Source organism: Sander lucioperca, chromosome 9 (genome assembly GCF_008315115.2).
Source record: "Sander lucioperca isolate FBNREF2018 chromosome 9, SLUC_FBN_1.2, whole genome shotgun sequence".
Lineage (NCBI taxonomy): Eukaryota > Metazoa > Chordata > Actinopteri > Perciformes > Percidae > Sander > Sander lucioperca.
Window position 1 is genome coordinate 15,005,323 of NC_050181.1, and position 19,394 is coordinate 15,024,716.

A 19,394-nucleotide genomic window follows, 5' to 3' on the forward strand; every position below is an offset into this window, starting at 1 on the left:
GATAGAGCTCGATAGATGGGGAGGGGTTTTTGACGACTTAACTGAATCACCACTCAAACATTTGGCAAACTGAACTAATTCACTGACTTCTCACTGGAGTCACAACAGTCACATCAAATAGGGGCCGTCTCAGATCAATATGATTTACGGAGCGCGAATACGAGCCGGCATAAATCTTCCGTGTTTGTGTAGATTACAAAGCAAGAGACACTCCGGCATCAGGAGGCTTAAAAAAAAAAAAAAAAAAAAAATGGTTCCAACAGAGTGAGAAAAAACAGAAGGTTCACATTATGCTACAGTTTCAGCCCCTATATGTGCTTCGGCTTAAATTACAAAACACTCACTGGAGGCAGAGATGTGAAAGTGGGATTTCTGTGGGCTGGTTTAGCGAAGAAGGGAGAAGAGCGAGGAGAGAGAGAGAGAGAGAGAAAAAAAAAAAAAGTGTGCCATGATATGCTTGACACACTTCAAAAAGCGGTTGAGCTGTGTTTCACAGGTAATGCAGGGTCGAGGTAGGCCGTGTTGTTGGAACAGAGCCCAAACTGCAGCCCCAAGGTGGGAAGAAACCTGACATGAGCCAGGATGAAATAATTGTACGATAAAGTTTGAGAGAGAGAGAGAGAGAGAGACACACACAATGCTAGAAGAGTGGTGTGTTTCTTCTGTTGAAAGTTGTGTAGGCTAGGGCTGCAACTAACGATTATTTTCATTATCAATTAAGCTGTTCTGATCTGTGTCGATCGTTTTCTCGACTTTTAATTTTTTTTTATTATTTATTTATTAATAGATTGCAGGGTTTCCCCCAGTGTACAATTTGTGTAAAATGTCCAATTTTGGTTTCTTAAAGGTCTCTTCTTTTGTAAGTCCAAAACTCAAAGATATGAATATAATATACAATAAAACAAAAAAAGAGCAGGACATCTCCATATATAAGGCTAAAAACAGCTTTTTCTGCCATTTGTGCATGAAAAACCACTTTTAACGATTAATCGATTATCAAAAATAGTTGGCGACTCTATTTCTCTCGACCGACTAATCGATTAGTCGACTACTCGTCGCAGCTCGTGTGTGTAGCTGGTGAAAAAGGGACCCGTTTCATGTTTCTACTGTCTCTTATCGATAAAGTCTAAAATCCTCGTTAATTAATAAAAAGCGTGATGAGCAACAATTCGGGAGAAATTGCCAATGAAACCTGTGTCAACTTGCTAAAAAGAAATGCATTTCAGCCAGTTTCTGCTCTGTACAAAAGTCCAGTAAATGGTGCGGTGAACAAGAGCTAACCGTGTTGGACGTCTTTAATAACAAGTCAGCATCTCTACTCTGGGCAGCAGGACAATTGAGTGTTTGCTAAGTATTCAAATCTGCCAAAAGCCAAATACCTGCCTTGACATCACTGACTGACATGTGGCCAGATGTGCAACCATAGATATAGAACAATAGATATGACATGACGTCATAACAAATGGCATAACTGTCCGCCATCTTACTAGGGTACTGTACAATTGTCACCTATGGCAGCAAGTACGGTTATCAGCTGTGCAGCACCTAACTGCTTTACCAGAAGGACCGAAGAGACCCAGGAGGCTGGCATCACTTCCCACATGTCAGTAGGAGTAGATAAAGTATTTTTTCTCTTCTTTTTTTAACTATAAATACAGAAAAGTTGGTGAACTAGCTAGCTAGCTAGTTACGTTACCTAGCAACTGTTAACGGACCGGCTAAGATGTCAGTTATTGGTGATTGCTAGCTAGCTCTTAACAGCATTTATGAACAGCAAACATTGTTTTAGTTGATTGATTTTTTACCTCAAATAAGACATTTAGTAACGTTAACGTTATAACAGGTTTTTTGAACACGTCATTAATATTACCCCTACATTGACTGCTGCGGCTGATTTCACTCAATCTGTGTACGACAAGTACTCTTCTTTACTCCTAAATCTCATTTTATAATATCTCAAGACAAATCCAGCAAGCTAACGGTACGTTAAAATGTAACGTTACACATAGAGTAAAGTTACGTTACACAAATCAACATTAGCCACATCCAGCAACACGGAGCCCTAACCGACCAGCCGCACTTAACGTTACATTTTCACCAGCTAACGTTAGCTCCCCAAACATTAGCCATGTGGAATCCTGCTGTCACTCATCATATATTAACATCTAGTGTTGTCATCTTACCTCATGCCTTTACACGATTTTCCTTTCAGTAAAGCAAATTAAAACTTAATAATCCATGTCTTGATGAGGGAAAGTAACTTCAATCCAGAAAGAATTCCTATTTCAGCAGCAAAGTCTCCGCATTACTATCGTAAATGTAATTTCCATAACATAACGTTAGCGCAATGAAAATTGCGACAAGTCCATCAGCAGTTCTGGTGAAATCATAGTCTTTATCAACAAAAACTCATTGAAGCTAGCGAGGCTCTTCAACTACTCCACTCATCATCAAAACAAACTCCATGCCGGCCGGTTGACAGGAAGAAAACAAACACTAAACAGGAAGTAGCGGGGTTGATGGGAAATGTGGTCTTATAGTTGAGATAAAATCTACACACATAAATAAATGTATTAATAAATTACAGTTGGATGTTTCTCTCATGTGTCTTATCGTAACTACCGCTCTATAGACCATAATACTGAATCTGTTTAGGATTTCTACGTTAAAAAATATTGTTTAATGTATATTAGCCATTCAGAATACCAAAGAAAGTTTTTACATATTAAGTTCAGGCAAAATTGAAAAAATAAAATTATTACCTGCAGTATAAATGCAAAAATATGAGATTACCGTTATAATTGAACAAATTACTTGTTCTCTTGGAGCTATATAAATCAAAATTCCACCCAAATCTCTATTTTTTGTTTCTTTCTAGAAAGGCACAGTTGTCTTACAGTCATTACTTTGAATTAAAACCACTATTGATGTATTGGTAGAAAAATATAAGGATTATAAAGACAACATGAGCCTCTTTCCCCATTGATTCCAATTGAAGCAATTCTAAAACTTAACCCTGGTAAGATGGCCGCCAAGTGGTTCCATCCTGGAATGGCAAGTCAGAATTACATGTCATTGTCACTGCCCGATGTGAGTCGAGTGCAGATGTGAGTCGCGCATGCGTCACTTTGCGACAAGTAGCCTACAAGATGCTAACGGCTTTTTGAGCTAATGCACAGTCTATGAGCTAACGTTAGCAATCAAACAATCATAGATAGCTAAAACATTTTTGAAATGACTGCTGCTGGCTACAAGTTAGCAATCAAACACAATAAAGGCTGTCACTTAATGGCGTTTTGAGCTAACATTAGCAATCAAACAGTCATAGATAGCTAAAAAGTTTTTGAAATGACTGCTAGCTAAAAGTTAATCAAACACAACAAAGGCTGTCACTTGAATGGTATTTTGAGCTAACGTTAGCAACCAAACCGTCATAGATAGCTACAATGTTTTTGAAATGATTACCATCTTCTGTTATTGTATGTAAAGAGAAACGTTTATTATTTTATAAACGTCAGTATGACACGTTATGCCGTAAATAGTTTAAATCTGAGCATGCGCGACTCACATCTGCACTCGACTCACATCGGGCAGTGACAGTCATATCTATTGTTCTATATCTATGTGTGCAACATGCCTCAGATGTAGGATTGGGCAATCTAGAACCGGTTCCAACTTGGAATCATTTCAAAAATTAACATTCCAATGGAATCGTTTTTTTTTTTTAAATCCGAATCGTTTGGAAAAATTTGGTTTTGAATCCGGTCATGTCGCTTTTTTGACATCGCTGTAGCGCTGTAGTCATTTGTATATGTTTTTTCCAACTTCTTTATGGCTTTCTCAGACGTTTTTGTCAGCTTTTTTTGAAATTCTTGTCGCATTTTCCGACATTTTTTGATGCTTTGGGTTGCATTTTTGTCAACATAAAGCCCTACAAAAGTCAGCAAAAATGTTCCTTAGCCATCATAGAATTTCACAAATCAAGCAAAACAATTATCTTTTTTTTTTTTTTTTTTTTTTTACAACAACGTGTCTGCTTAAATATGAAGAAATTTCTGAGTCTCAAAGTCGGCAAATCTGCCAAATTCTGCTTTGAGTGTCGCGTAACTGCAGTTAAAAAAAACACTTTCCCGTGTTTTTGGCGCACAATTAGGCGGGCCAAAATCTATTGTGAACCTAAATTTATATACGGGCCGGATCATAATCTGCAAGGGGCCAGATTTGGCCCGCGGGCCTTGAGTTTGACACGTTCTAGACGCTTTGTTGCGTTGCAGCCATGGAGCACAGTAAGCTGTACTGTGTGATGTGGCTTTATTTTTACAAAAAAAAAGCCCTGAAACCGTAAACCACCATTGAAACTAAATATAATTGTCCTCTTATCTGGGAAATATGATTCTCAAAGAATTGGAATCAAGAATCGATAAGAACCGCAATCAAAAGGGAGAATCAGAATTGGAATCAGATTTATTCAAATCAAAGCGATGCCCAAACCTACTTAGAACGTTACGTGAAACAGGTGATTTAACCTCACCGCTTATTTTACATACAGTTTAGCAACAAAACAAAATGCTAAGTGTACTAGGTTTCTTTCTTGTTGGTTTTGAGCCATGTGCACCCCCAACCTGGAAAACGTTTGAAACAGTAAGTGAATACAGCGTGTCGGAGGAATGCAGCGGGGAGTCAAAGGGACCGCAAGGTTCGCTAACGTTAGCTTCTCGCCTCACCTGGGGTCTGATAAACCGCCGCTAAGAAATATATATAGCGGAAACACTGACCTGCATAGCTTTTTAACAGGTGTGGGCTTTTGCTACAGTAGAAACAATATGGTATAGAGCAAAGAAAATCCGACCTTGGGCGCCTGGGTAGCTCACCTGGTAGAGCGCACTCATGTCATTCCCCCTCTCTCTCTCCCCTTCCATGGCTTCAGCTGTCCTATAAAAAATAGGCCTAAAAGGCCCAAAAAAATGATCGTAAAAAACAGAAAACCCAACCTTTTTGTGCCTTTTGGGAATTGAACTTTTGAGACAGACTGGTCTCCCAGTGTGAGCTCTTGTAGTGACACGTTTCAGAAGTGCAGTAATGGCTCTAAACTGTCCAACCCAACTCAGAGGTTTAGGCCACAGAGAGCAGAGCTGCAGCGCTGTTCCGCATCTTGAAGCAGAACGTATACACGTCAGGGTCAACCCCGATCACACAGAAGCCAACAATACACACACAGAAGGAACAAGAATTACAGCACATTGTGCAGCGGTGGAAGATGTATTTAGATTCTTACTTAAGTAAAAGGTACTGATACCACACTGTAAACATACTATGTAACAAGTAACAGTCCTGCATTGAAAATGTTACTTTAGTAAAAGTATGTAAGTACCGTCAGGAAAATGTACTTAAAGTATTAAAAGTAAAAGTACTTAATGCAGAAAAATCCCCAAAACAGTTCTGTTATATTGTTGGGTAGTTTAATTTATAATAAAACATCGGATTTTACGAACTATGTGTGTTTTGTGTGCAGAAATCTTATAAAGTAACTAGTAACTAAAGCTGTAACAGATGAATGTAGTGGAGTAAAAAGTACAATATTTCTCTCTGAAATGTAGCGGAGTAGAAGTAGAAAGTGTCATGAAAAGAAAAGACTCAAGTAAAGTACAAGTACCTCAAATTTGTACTTAAGCACAGTACTTAAGTCAATGTACGTTACATTGCGCCACTGATATTGTGTTGGTTCACAATTTCAATTTTACATTGTGTTCATCTGTTAACACAACCAGCGTCTGACATTCTAAATATGTAATAATACTTACTGCATTTCTATTTCCACTGGGTAGAACTTTCAAATGTCACATATTTGAGTGTGCGTCAGCACGTATAACTTAACAGAAAAACTTCCTTCTTGATGTGTGAAGACAGGCAAAGACTCTACTATCTACTCCACTATCTGAGATGCCATCAAGAGATAAAGCCTAAGCCGGAGGCTGATGACGTGGAACATGTTTCAGATGCTGCAGACCTAAACTGATTACTCTAGTGTGTAGTAATGCACCCATATCCCGTGAAATATAATTCCTTTGTGGTGTCACAATGCCCACTCACAGCTATTGTCACTGAAGCCACTTCAAAATGACTTTGATGCCACTTATCTGTAAACTGCTACCCTGGATATCCAGAGTTCTCGCAAGAAGGAAGAACAATGCTCATTAACTATGCCCATGTAGCCGAGCTGCACCAATCACATCGGTGTATCTGATGTAGGCGGGCCAGAGGCGAGCTAAACAGATGACGACAGCGCTGCGACGTCAAAGTCATTAGTAAACATTGCAAGATGGCTATGGAAGAACACCAGTTGTTTGAAACGGCTTTGGCCGCTACAGTGAAGGAGTTAGACTTGACTTTTTATCTAAAAGAGGAACAGAAGACGGCGCTCGAATCGTTCCTTTGCAACAAGGATGTTTTTGCTGTTTTTAAATTAACAATTTTTTTTTAAAGAACTTGAATTGTTTCTTATGCAGGGTTTTCCCCTCTATTATAAGGTTTAGGTGCAGCACCCGCGCCATTTTGGGCACCACCTAAGCCGAATGTAACTAAAGGCTTTTATCAGATCTAATGATTCTAGTCGGTGCCCAATTTTGCCTTTAAGCCTTTTGAGTGTTATTTATTTATTTGTTTATTATCTGCTCTAGCCTTTCCACCGTTGTCACAACCCGATCTAAGTCGAGTACAGATATGAGTTGCGCATGCGTCACTTTGTGACAATGAGGAGGCCACTGCTAGACCAGATTTCACGCAGATCTGTTTTGCTGTTAGCCACAGAATAATGAGATGGGTACATTACATAGCAGTAATTTATTATTTAGCGTATAATTTAGCATTTTCACGGCATGATCCCTGATGTCAGTTCTAGATTAGAGGCTGAAGTGGCCTACAAGAACCTGCTAACGAGAGACTTCTGTAATGTCAATACACTAAAACTGGACCTACATAACGAAGTTCGTTCACTGCTGGCTACAAGTTAGCAATCAAACACAACAAAGGCTGCCACTTGAATGGCGTTTTGCGCTAACGTTAGTAATCAAACAATCATAGATAGTTAAAACGTTTGCCGGATCCGGATCCCTTGGCGTTAAAATGTTTAAATCTGAGCGTGCGCAACACACATCTGCACTCGACTCACATCGGCAGTGACAACCGTTTTATGGCGTTTTTCCATTACATGGTACCTGCTCGACTCGACTCGCCTTGACTCTACTCGCCTCGACACACTGTGCGTCCGTTTTCCATTGCATATTTTAGTACCGCCTCAGCGTGGCTGGTCGTCTTATATGCCGGCTCGACGCACACACCAGCGCACAAGTATAACATCAGGCCACTTGAGCTTGTTTTACAGTTCTGTGGAGGCTCCACGCAGAGCTTTCACCGTAGCCTATGTAATATGTGGCCTTATGTATACATTTGTCAGCTGGTGTGTGCGTCGAGCCAGCATGTGTGTGTGTGTACGTAGGATACGGTGAAAGCTCTGCCTGGAGCCTTCGCAGAACTGTAAACAAAAGCGGCGCCGTAGTAAACTGCCGTGACCTAACGCGACACACACAGAACGTCGAAGGTGTGTGTTGTTGCCAGAAGACACATTTAGTTTCTAAAGAAGCTGGAGGCAGCAAAAAAAAAAAAAACAGCTGGCTAAACTGTTTAAAACTAGCGGGTTTGTTCAGGACACCCCCGTCTGTCGCTTTCACGTCACCTTTTCGGCTCGCCTCAGCTCGCTTGGAACCTCGACTGGGGGGGTACTAAAAAAAGTACCTGTTAGCAGGTACCAGGTACTTTTTTTCGTAATGGAAAACCAAAAAAGGCGAGTTGAGGCGAGTCGAGCTGGTACCATGTAATGGAAAAGCGCCATTAGACACAGATATGGTGATAGTAACGGTCCAAAGTAATGTGAAAAAGAGAAGGAAAACTACCGCAAAGGGACGAAAACACGATCAGGAAGAGACGCAAAATGACCACAGAGACCCAAAACAACCCCAAATGAAAGAAAAATGACCAAAAAAGAAACAAAACACAAATACAAAGTCACATAAACCCACAAAGAGACACAAAATGTACGGGGAAATTGCATTTTATAATTGAAAAACGTCTTCTTTTCTAGAGGAAGGATGCCTAAACCCCCCCCGTAAAGTGCGCGCGCCTAAGTCCTCCACAAACCGAGGAAAAACACGGTTGTTTAGGTTGAATTATCTAAAATTCTAAAGCAAGCACTAGACCTGCAAAGATTAATCCATTAGTTGTCAACTATTAATCAAAATTTTTTTGTGTGCTTTTTTATGAAGAAAAAAAATAGTAAAATGTCTCTGATTCCAGTTTCTTGAGTGTGAATATTGTCTAGTTTCTTCACTCCTCTGTGACAGTAAGCTGAATATCTTTGGGTTGTGAAAAAAATCAGACATTTGAGGACGTCATCTTGGGCTTTGAGAAACACTGATTGACATTTTTTCCCATTTTCTGACATTTTATAGACCAAACAACTAATCGATTAAAAGGAGAAAATAATCGACGGATTAATCGACAACGAAAACAACCCTTAGTTGCGGCCCTAGCAAGCACCTCGACTTTTATCTTAACCATTTACTCTACGCTTTCATGACGCCGTATCTCACACACACGCTCTTTCATTTCACCCAAAACGCTGACCCCACCAAACTATTTCCCTGCCAAATGGATGTGCTTGCATTTGAGCGGCAAGCGATACATCACACCAAAAAAAAAAAACATGCTGCGTATGTGACCAATGCGCTCTGTGACACCTCGACATGAGTGAGCGGTGAAACATGAGCATGACAGCCCCATCGGGTCAGGGGTGGCTGGGAGGACGGGGGTTGTAGAAAAAAAAAATGGGTGGGGGGAGGGGAAGAGAGAGAGAGAATAACTCCGGAGGGCCGAGGAGCTCAGAATAGCAGAGTACTGAGGGAAACCCAGATGAAGTCATTAGTCTGGCTCCCACAGCTGTCAAGAGCCTGTCATGACTTAAAGAGGCTGGATGGAAAGCACCAAGGCTTAACGGAGATCAAGTATGAAAAACAATGGGATGTATATGGAGAATATAGTTTAGTGCAGGGCTGGCCAATATGTCCATGTTATATCCACATCGATGTATGAGGCTAGATATCGTCTTCGGTTTTGGATATGGCAATATCATGATATCATATGACACAAGTGTTGTCTTTTCCTGGTTATAAAGGCTGCATTACAGTAAAGTGATGTCATTCTCTGAACTTCCCACACTGTTCCAGCTGTTTTATGGCTTGCCTTTACCCACTCTGTCATTGCATCCACATTATTGGTGATTATTTATCAAAACTCTCATTGTTTTGTGAAAGCACCAATAGTAAACCTACAATATCGCCGCAATATCGACATTGATGTATTTGGTCATATTGTTGTGTATTGTGATATTTGATGTTCTCCATATCGCCCAGCTCTAGTGTACTGCTACATTATGTAACTATAAATCAAGAAATATCTGTGTACGTGTGTGTGTGTGTGTGTGTGCGTGTCTTTGAAATATCTCGAGAACCGTTCATCCGATCTACTTCACACTTGGCTTCCTGGGTACCCAAAGAACTTTCATTCATAACTTTTATCTAAGAATCTCGGAAATCATTTTGGTTTCCCTCATTTTCAATGATGGCGAGATACAACACAGATAAAACATAAAGCACAAAACAAGTAAATAATACTCAAACCCAAAGAACTTGGTGTTTGAAATGTGTAAAGGGAAACAGTTTGGACAGAGTTGGATACTGGATATTATTAAACTAGAAATTGAACTAAACGTGCGCCCAATAAAAAAAATACAAAAACGCTGCCATACTGTTGGATTCGCTTTTTAAGCCCAACTTAAATTCACTCAAAGCATTTTGCTAAGAGGATACTCACTAAAAATGGATTATTATTTTTTTTGCCTATACACTAGATATCAAAGAAGTGCATTGAGGTCCTTCTGTAAGTCATTTTTTGGAGTAGATTGGTTCTGGAGAAAGCTACAAGCAGCAATACCACATTTTGAACAGGACAAATGTGCAACCGAGTGTGCTCTGTACTGTTTGCGTCTGAAGGAATTTGGCCTCAGCTCTGTCTGTGCGCATGAGACAGTGTGTGTGTGTGTGTGTGTGTGTGTGTGTGTGTGTGTGTGTGTGTGTGTGTGTGCGCGCCGCAGAGCGTTGACAGGCAGGTGAGACATCTAGGGCAGACTGTGCGGACACAAGCAGGGTCTTGTGTCTCCCTTCGAAATACAAAGTCGACAGCTGGACCAAAGCTGCGGCACAAAACCACTGGAACTAAGGCTCAACAAATGCTGCCGCCGCGCCATCTATTTCTGAGGGAGATTAAGCTATCAGAGACGCCAGAATAACTGAATTACAGCACATTAGCATCGCAGCAGTGCCGCCTGGCAGTAATGAACTACGACCACAATAGAAGAAGGTAACGCGAGCGGCCGAGTAAAAGGATAGAGGAGCCGCGTATCAGGGAGTGGAATTAGGATTTCCTCCCACTTTCTCATGTCTTCACCTCATCCTCTGAATACTTTAAAGTGTATTACATCTGGACTGTTGCGCTTTAATTCACAGAAATGAACCGTCAGAAAAACTTTAAGGAAGAGGGGGAGGAAAGCCAAGGATGTACTGTACGTCATTAGCATTTTAAATCCACTACAGCAAGACGGAACGATGTCAAACTTCAACCTCAACTTCAATGTAACGTGTATATAAACTTGCCTTCGGTGGACTCAAAGTACAGTTGTGCTGCTTTGGAGCTCTGATTGAAAAGGAAGCATGAAGTCAAGTGATCTTGGATCCTCAACGATCACTCCCACTTAATCCAGCAGGTGATTTCCCCCCCAATTTTCACCATAAAAACCTGCAGCTTTAAGGGATTTACTACAGCTACACTCAGCCACCCCCCCACCACCACCACCCCATCAAACCCCACAAGTCCTTGATAAAAATCAGAAGTATTCAGTGCATTTAACCATCAAATAACCAAGAAAGTCGACCCAAAAAAACCCACGATGATTCCCAGGGCGAGTGCTTCGGGATAACGCAGGTGATGACGAAGAAGGGCTCTTCTGCCCCGTCTTTCATGTGAAGTTCATGATTATGGGGTGTGAGAGATGGAGAGACCTTGGGCGACAGGCAGCGCCGCGGCACAAGGCAAGGCATCGAACACCCCTTTAATTAAAGCTAATAGCAGTAATTATCAGGCAATCAGTCAAGAAAACGCTTAACAACCACATTACTTCTAATAACGTCAACAACAACAGGCAGAGTTGTTGTATACCTGCTGGGTGCTAGACATATAGCTTTAGGACACATAGACATTTGACATGTTTCTGGTTGTCAGGAGAGCTTTGAGACATATTTGACCCCCTCTGGGTGCTTTTCTTATTTTTTTCCCCCCCACAGCTGGGCTGTTAAACATTCCAGTTTTCGGCGCTGGCTGGCTCGAGGCTACAGCAGTGGCTCTCATGGTAAATGAGGTGAACACACAGCGAGTCAACCTGTCGTTTTTTATCATTCCATTCCATCAACCCCAGGTGTCCGACACAATCATTAAGGATTGAACTAAATGAGGGAAGAAGAAAGAATACGGGAAATGAATTCATTCTATGTTTAAATAGCATGTAAGTATGAAGTGCTGCAAATAAACATATCAAAGGGTATATGACCTGCTTTAAAGGTACTGTAACAGTCCATGTAGAAACTCTTCCCAGCAAGGGTAAAGCAAACACCGTCCTCACCCAATATTTGAATCAATGTCATTCTGGCTTTTGGCAAAACAATACAATGAAAACCTAAGACAACAGTTAATAAATATATGGTGGTAAACTCACTAACACACCATTTAGTTCGGCTACTTTTTGAATGGCTGACATAAATCTTAAAGATAGTAGCCTACACTTGTAGCCTACATTATGATAACTATGTCACACTGGGGTAAGTTATATTAGCGCTGGGTTATTGTAACACACCGGGGTGATAATAAGGTAAGACAAGCGGAGATTTGCTTATGACAATATGCTTATAAATGATCTTTACAGAAAAATGAGATTTTTCTAACGGCAAGCTTTCTTAGATTATACTGGTGGCTGACTGCCTTAATATGACATTAACAATTCAAATTGGAAACAATGGGGTATGCATCGATCTTTTCAGTGTAGTACCGTCAGCTCTATCCAGAAAACGCTGAAGGGAAAAAGGGATTTTTGACATCCCTCTACTCCGTTCCAGCCGAATCACTGGGACAGACGACGGAGACGTACGGACCCAAACTGCACACAACTCCCACTCTTTGATTTTCTCACTACTTCTGAACACATGTACGCACACCGCGACTGTAGCTCTCCGACTTCCTCGTCTAAAAAGGTCACCGAAGTCCGGTGGAAATGTACAAATAGGGCAGGAGACCAAAAAAAAACCCGCCTGAAGAGCAGCCAGTATTCATAGTATCCTACCGTGTTTTGTGTCTCCCGGTGCTCTGCGCTTATTATCGCCAGTGAGATCAGCAGCACGCGGTGCTTCGTTACCACCAAGAAAAAATAAATAAAGAATCCTTCGGGGGGTTTTTTTGGTCAAAGTATCCGCAAGCGCTGTAAAATAAACAATACACCCCGACAAGGCAACAACAAGTCTCGGGGAGAGCGGGCTGTTTCTTGTGGGAGTGTGTCTTGCCAGACTGACAAACAGCCACACACACGCACATATAAACACACCAGCTCCAGCTTCCGACCCTACTCTCTCCGGAGGGACGGAGCAGGAGGCAGGAGGCGGTGGGCTGGGACTGCACCGTAGAGCACTGATAGGACGCTCTCAGTGTCTGCTTTAACCCGCTCACTGCCACAACACCGCTAGCAGTACGCGCCAAGGTAACACTACCGCTCATGCGCGTTAGCACAAGATTTTAGAAAACTTCAAAAATAGGTGCCCGAGGCAAAAGGCAGCACGAAATAAAAAGCTATAGCAAGAGGCAATACTGGACTAATAGCAATTACACTAACAATAATTACATGAAGGAAAACATTCGCAAGACAATATCAATTTATTTAACAGATTTCACTTTTACCTTAACAAAAACAGGATACCTTACAGATATGCTAACGTTACTAGCCTAGCTTACATTGGAAACGTGTACGAAGTTGAACAGTTAAAACTAAGGATGTAACGGTAAACCAGGATAAAAATGTTGACGATAACAATTACCGTTTTCATTTAAAATATCATTATTATCACGGTGGATTACCACGGTATGGAAACCACGTGTTTAATCCTTCCCCAGCTTCATCCGAGTCTCCTGAAGTTGCCGCGCAGGCGCACTGCGTAGCACAACATGCGTTTCTTGAAGTTGGAATCATGGCGGAAGGAGGAGATGACAGCGCTCAGGACATTTATCAGCCTATTGCCTAGATTTTTGTAATATAATAAACACTGTTACACTTTTTGAAACTATTTCAGCCTGTGTAGGGCTATCAGTGCTTTCTGAACATATTGAACACACTTTTAAAAATACCGCGATAATACCGAAAACCGTGATCATTTTGGTCACTGTAACCGTGAGGTTACATTTTCATACCGTTACATCCCTAGTTAAAACGTGAAGGTCAAAACCACTTTAAAGTTGTTGGTTTTTTTAAATACGTCATATAGTTTTTTACCCTTTAATCAATGCTCTCTTGGTTCAACATTATAATTCAAAACAACCGCTCAACCTGTTTGCTTATAACGTTAGCCCAGTATGGGATACTCTAGTCTCATCCTAACAGTAGTTTATGATAGCATCAAACACTAACATGTACAACAGTTAATAGAGTTAAGGTACAACATTAATCATATAAAAGTTAATTTTTTATAAATGAAACTACCGAAGATAGCTTTCAACAGGCCTACTTACAGAGATAAACAGCCTTTAATTATCTGAAATTCTACCACATAATTCCTTAATAAGGACCACACCCGTTCTTAACACATCAGTATACTTAAATTATAGATTACTGTTTGCATGTGTTGGCTGCGCTTCTAGGTTTAGTTTAATAACTACTTTAGAATCTTCTCTGTCCTCGTTACCTCCCCACCCGAAGCAACAAAAGCCCTGGGAGGGGGTGCAACTGTCCAAGTCAATACATCCTCAACCGAATATTTTCAATTTAGTTCAACCTACCAACAAAACATAGGCACATATTGTAAATGAAGGCATCAATTAAAAATATTAACCAGTTTCTGTGTTTTCCTGTTGCTTTTTGGGGGTCTGGAGCACACAAAACATGTGTATTAACTAAAAAAAGTGGCTTCCAAACAGGGCAAGTCATACATTGGTTACCGCGTGTTCCTTTAAAGTCCCATTGCTTCCATTGGCCATTATATCGTAAACGACTTCTGTTACGTCTTTGATCAAAAGATTACGGAGAAATCATTTATGTAGCAGAGTCTACATGGTGTACACGAGGTCTGCAAAGCCAGGAGACGTGCAAAATACAATGCCTGAATTTGTTTAGGGCCCACGTTTGTTACACACAAACTGTGAGCTCATGCTGGACACGATGCAGAAATCACATCAAAAAATGAAATCAGTGTATGCCATCTTAATCTTTTAGTTTCATCAGTGGTTTGAAAAGAATAAACACAATCTCTACAGACCGGAGACTCTTCTGGATAGACGCATTGCCTCACAAACAACTGATTCTTCTCAGCAGGGGAGGAGGTTTATCACAGGGAATGCTGGGAAGGCAGAGGGCCGTACCTGGCTTTAATTTCAGCTGTCCACCAGGATTAGGACACAGTTCATATAGCAAGCTGTAATCATCTGCAGCAGTGAGGCACGGCTGACCCCGGGGCCAGTCGAAGCCTAAGCCATTTAGTGCTTTGTAGTCTTCTCTAATAATAATAACCCAGCACTAATAAGTTGCGTAGAGTTTATCGTATTTGGGCTTTTCTTTTGTCTGACAAGAAATGAAGTTCAGTTCTCATTGTGTCTGTTGCATTGTAATTTGGGATGTGCTTCCACACTCATCGGTAGGGATGTTAACAACGCGCTCAACTCACGATTCTATTCCATTCACGATTTTAAGCGCACGGTACGACTTTCTCATGATTCTTTTTAACCGAACGAGCTGCGGACAAATTACTAAAAAACTATTCCTTGATCAGATGTGTCCTTGCTTATCAAAAGTGCAACTGAAACTGTATTTCATCTTAAATAACAAAAAATGAAATAAAAGATTAACAATTTGAAATTTAAAACAAAGCCCACATCCATAACTAAATAAATTGAAAATAAAATCTCTTCAAATAAATGAACTAAGAACACGGAGTGACGTCTGACGTCAAACAAGTGACATTTAACAGTAGATCACGCCCTAGGCCGTTGCAAAAAAATTGCATCGCGAGTCATTTTTGTTTTTATCTCAACCGGTTGTAATCTTTACACATTTATATTGATTTTTAACTGATTCACAATGCATTGTTACATCCCTACTAGTCTATATCAACGACGCCGCGGGAAATTACGCCGGATGTCCGTCATTTTGGGCCGGATGTCCGTCACTTTCCGCTTTCTTTGTGTTGGAATTTTAAACTCCGGTAGATTTTTGTTGCACGACTAAAACAACTTTTGAACGAGCACATGTTCCACCAAAACAAGTTCCTTCCCGAGGCTATTTTGCAGAGGCACTGTTTGCTCCATCCGGCGCCTAGCGCCGCCCAAGACGATTGTGATCGGTTTAAAGAAATGCCAATAAACCGGAGCACGTTTTTTTTCCCATCCCGGAATGCTGCGTGGACTAGCCAGTCACTCCTCCGCAGCGCTGTGGAGGAAGGACTGGCAATGTGAGACTAGGTTTTTTTTTTTTTTTTCTTTTACCAGTAGTGACTCGGTCCCATTTTTACTGTAGTGCCCAGTCAAACCACAGAGTGACACAGTGAAATTTATCCGTGTATCCCGTATAAGGTCTGGCAATGCGAGACTACATCCCTAATCATTTAATGCAGTCGGTGCCGTTAATTCTGATTCTGGATTTGTAGCACTACCATTGCCAAAGAATCAACAACACACCAAAGTAGCCTTTCTTCAGACCGCAGCCTCGTAGAAAGTATCTCGGTACCGTGGTTTTCAGGACCCAAACATACTTCATAACATGCTGCCGAGGCTCGGGGCCCAACCCCCTATGGGTGCAGCAGCGAGGGAGCTGCCTGTGAATTATTACCAAGCCGATCCCCGCCAGGGCCGGTCACCTCAGGACAACCGTGCCTTTACTCTGAAATAATAACAACACAAAAGGCAATTCACAGCGCTAACACCATTTGTCCAACTACTCACATCCACCGAGATCAACATTGAGCTTGATACGTGGTGTTGAGAATGCATTAGGGAAGCTGAGTTTGGGTTCAGCTAGCCAGAGCCGAGGTCTTCCCTCCCGCATGGAGCTAAAAGGAACCACATCAAAGGCTGCAATGTACCAGGAAGGACGGAGGCCCCGGTGGAAGCCCAAACGGCCCCTGGGATGATTGCACACAAGTCATCAAAGTGACAGGTCTAGCGGACAACAACCAAAAAAAATAAAAGGAGGAGCGAGCAGTTGAAGAGGGAGGGAGAGAAGGATAGAGGACCATTTAAGGCTTTGGCATGGCATGTCAAACAATAATGTTTAATGTGTCTTGCTTTTTCAATCTTTTTTTTTTTTCCATGGCTAATTCCAAACGTTGGGGTTTGGAATAACTATCGTTCCCTTTCATTGTGGATTTGTTAACTGAAGCAAATGTGGCACACAAAGGCAGACATGCAACGCAAACAGCAAATTGTTGTTTTCTCTCTCTATGCCCAACATAGACAGAAGGGCATAAAACCTCAAACAGCTGCAATAAAAAAAAAAAAAAGGGAGAAAACCAGGGAAGGGAAGAAAGAAAAAAAACATCTCTCCACAAAAGGCTTCGTCCTGTAAGTCTAAACATGATCCGACTCGCTGTGTGATTTGAAAGCACATTAACGGTGATCTAATAGAGTGTTCAGACGCGGGACGGTAATGTGCTTCGGCACATACGCAGGAAGGCAGCAGGTAATCCTAGAAGCCCTCGGAGCAACCACGTGTCCCCTAAGCATCTTCGTTACTTGCAGAAAATGGTTTCGTACGTTGGAGTGAAAGATTCCTCGCAAAAAAAAAAAAAAAAAATGAAAATTCGGTTTCTGTGTTTCCCATTGTTAAATGCCAGACATTGAATTTGATTTTTAAGAAGGCGTGGAGAACTGAATATATTGCTTCACTATAAGGAAGCCACAATCAAAGTACTTAATACAAGACTGGTGGAATCAAGAGTGAGTGTACAGTATGTGGATATCTAAATGGAAAAAAGGGTGTGACTATAATTGACTGAATGAATGAATGAATGAGAGACTGAGAAAGAAAGCATACGGACGCTCTCAGGCACCACTGCTCACGTGGCTCCCTGGCTTCTGTAGGTCGGAGATGTGGCAAACCAGGGAAACCCTATCCCATCGACACCTTGGCGGTGAGGACAGACATCTCCCACCCGATTAGCCCTGAGCCTCCCTGACATCTACCCACAAGGACCCAAGGGGGGGGGGGCTGCGGAATGGCTGAAACCCCAACGACTCAGACAGACTGCAGGCGCAGCAGAGCGGATAGTATCACTACACATAAAACACAGCTCGGTAACAGTTTCTTCCCTGCTACAGTCGGACTGACGGCAAAAAATTAATAAATTAATGCTCATATTATGCTTTTTGGCTTTTTCCCTTTCCGTTATTGTGTTATATATATCTTTGTTTGTGCATGTAAATCGGTTTACAAAGTGAAAAAGCCCAAAGTACACCCCAAAGGGACTTACCATCTCCAACAGAAAACGCTGTTCACTAACTGCTCCAAACAGCTCTGTTGTAGTCCAGCCTTCACTTCTGTTTGTAACACACGTTATAATGCTCGCCTAGCTGCTAGCGTGGCACGCCCTCATACTCTGCTTCTGACTGGCTAGTAGTCCTTACCTAGCTACTGAGCATGTGCGACTCCCAACAAAGATGGGACAGAAGTGAGATGTCTCACTCTGTAGCTAAAACAGAGAGCTCAACACACAGAGTGAAAAGAGGAGCTGCAGCAATGTGCAGTACAACAAAAATATGGGTTTTTTTGAAAATGTAATCCTTGTAATGTCTGCAAGTAAAGCAGCCGCCATCTGTAGCACAGGACTAGTATTTCCCGGGGATTTCTAGTCATTTGTAATAATTGCAGATTATTTGCACATCCCTTTTACATTTTTGTAAATCCTGCACTAACCATACAGCCTCTTTTTCCCTCCTAATGTTAAATTATTTATTAATTAGTTATATGTGTGTACTGTATACAGTATGTGGTATTTGTTTGTTTATTTTATATTATTGTAGTTTTAATGTATGCACCATGAACCAAAGCAAAGTGCTAGTTACCTGGCAATAAAGCTATTTTGTCTTCTTCTCCTTCATGTCTGTAATTTGTTCAGTAAAAATTCCACCGCAAATACCTACCATATTTTGCCAAACATCGAGGTTGTGTGATAATATTAGTCACCGTGAGAGTCGGCATCTCTGTGATTCGGGGCTGTATTAGTTGCGTTGGCCATTAAAAATTAAAGTTTTGGCAGCAGTATGAGAGTAAATTTGAGTAAAAAATACAGACTTCACCTCTCTCTTGCGAATGCGCCTCACGAAAACACAGACGGGGGGTAATTTCCAAATCACATGAGGTCCCCTGGTATAACTAGTTGTGTGTTAACAGGGCTTTTTGTGTGTATGGTGCTTCAGATAAAGATGCACTGTGGAGCCGCAGAGACTGCTTGTCTAGTAAGCCTCGTTTCCACCAAGCAGTCCGGTTCAGTTTGTTACACGGTATATATTACAAATGGTACAAATACATCTTTTGAATGAACTTTGTAAACTTGTTGACCAGTTAGACTGGGCTAACAAGGCTCAGACCATTCTTTAATAACTTTCGAATTCTTACTACCCGACTATACGAAATTAGATAAAAGCTTCTACACTAGATGCCTATCTGATTTAAGGAAGATATTCCAACAGCATTTAACTCAATGTCGTGTTTTAATATAACACTCTCGGACTCTTATGTTAACTTTAGTCCCTCCCAAATTGATACCTGCCTACGGACGACTTTAGACTCTGTTGCTCCTCTTAAAAAGAAGATGATGAAGCGAAGGAAACTAGCACCTTGGTATAACTCCCAAACTCACAAATTAAAACAAATCTCGCGAAAACTTGAAAGTAAATGGCGTTCCACCAATCTGGAAGAATCTCGTTTAGATTGGCAAGACAGTCTGAAAACATATGTGAAATGCCAGATCAGACTACTATTCATC

General features: G+C 41.2%; 1 protein-coding gene and 1 long non-coding RNA gene across 5 annotated transcripts in view; one reads left to right on the top strand and one right to left on the bottom strand.

Moving 5' to 3' along the window:
- The window catches only part of LOC116047011, a 204,357-nt gene that overhangs the window by 122,476 nt on the left and 62,487 nt on the right, over positions 1-19,394 (top strand). The window lies entirely within an intron of this gene.
- disp1 (dispatched homolog 1 (Drosophila)) overlaps positions 1-19,394 on the bottom strand; it is a 142,639-nt gene that overhangs the window by 42,179 nt on the left and 81,066 nt on the right. The window contains exon 1 of one of the 4 annotated variants that reach the window (XM_031295491.2): positions 12,500-12,832. The exons of 2 other annotated variants lie outside the window; for them this stretch is intronic. The gene's annotated coding sequence lies outside the window, so the exon portion shown is untranslated. Of the gene's footprint in view, positions 1-12,208; positions 12,413-12,499; positions 12,833-19,394 lie in introns of those variants that run through there. One more of the 4 variants, XM_031295492.2, reaches the window with a different exon arrangement.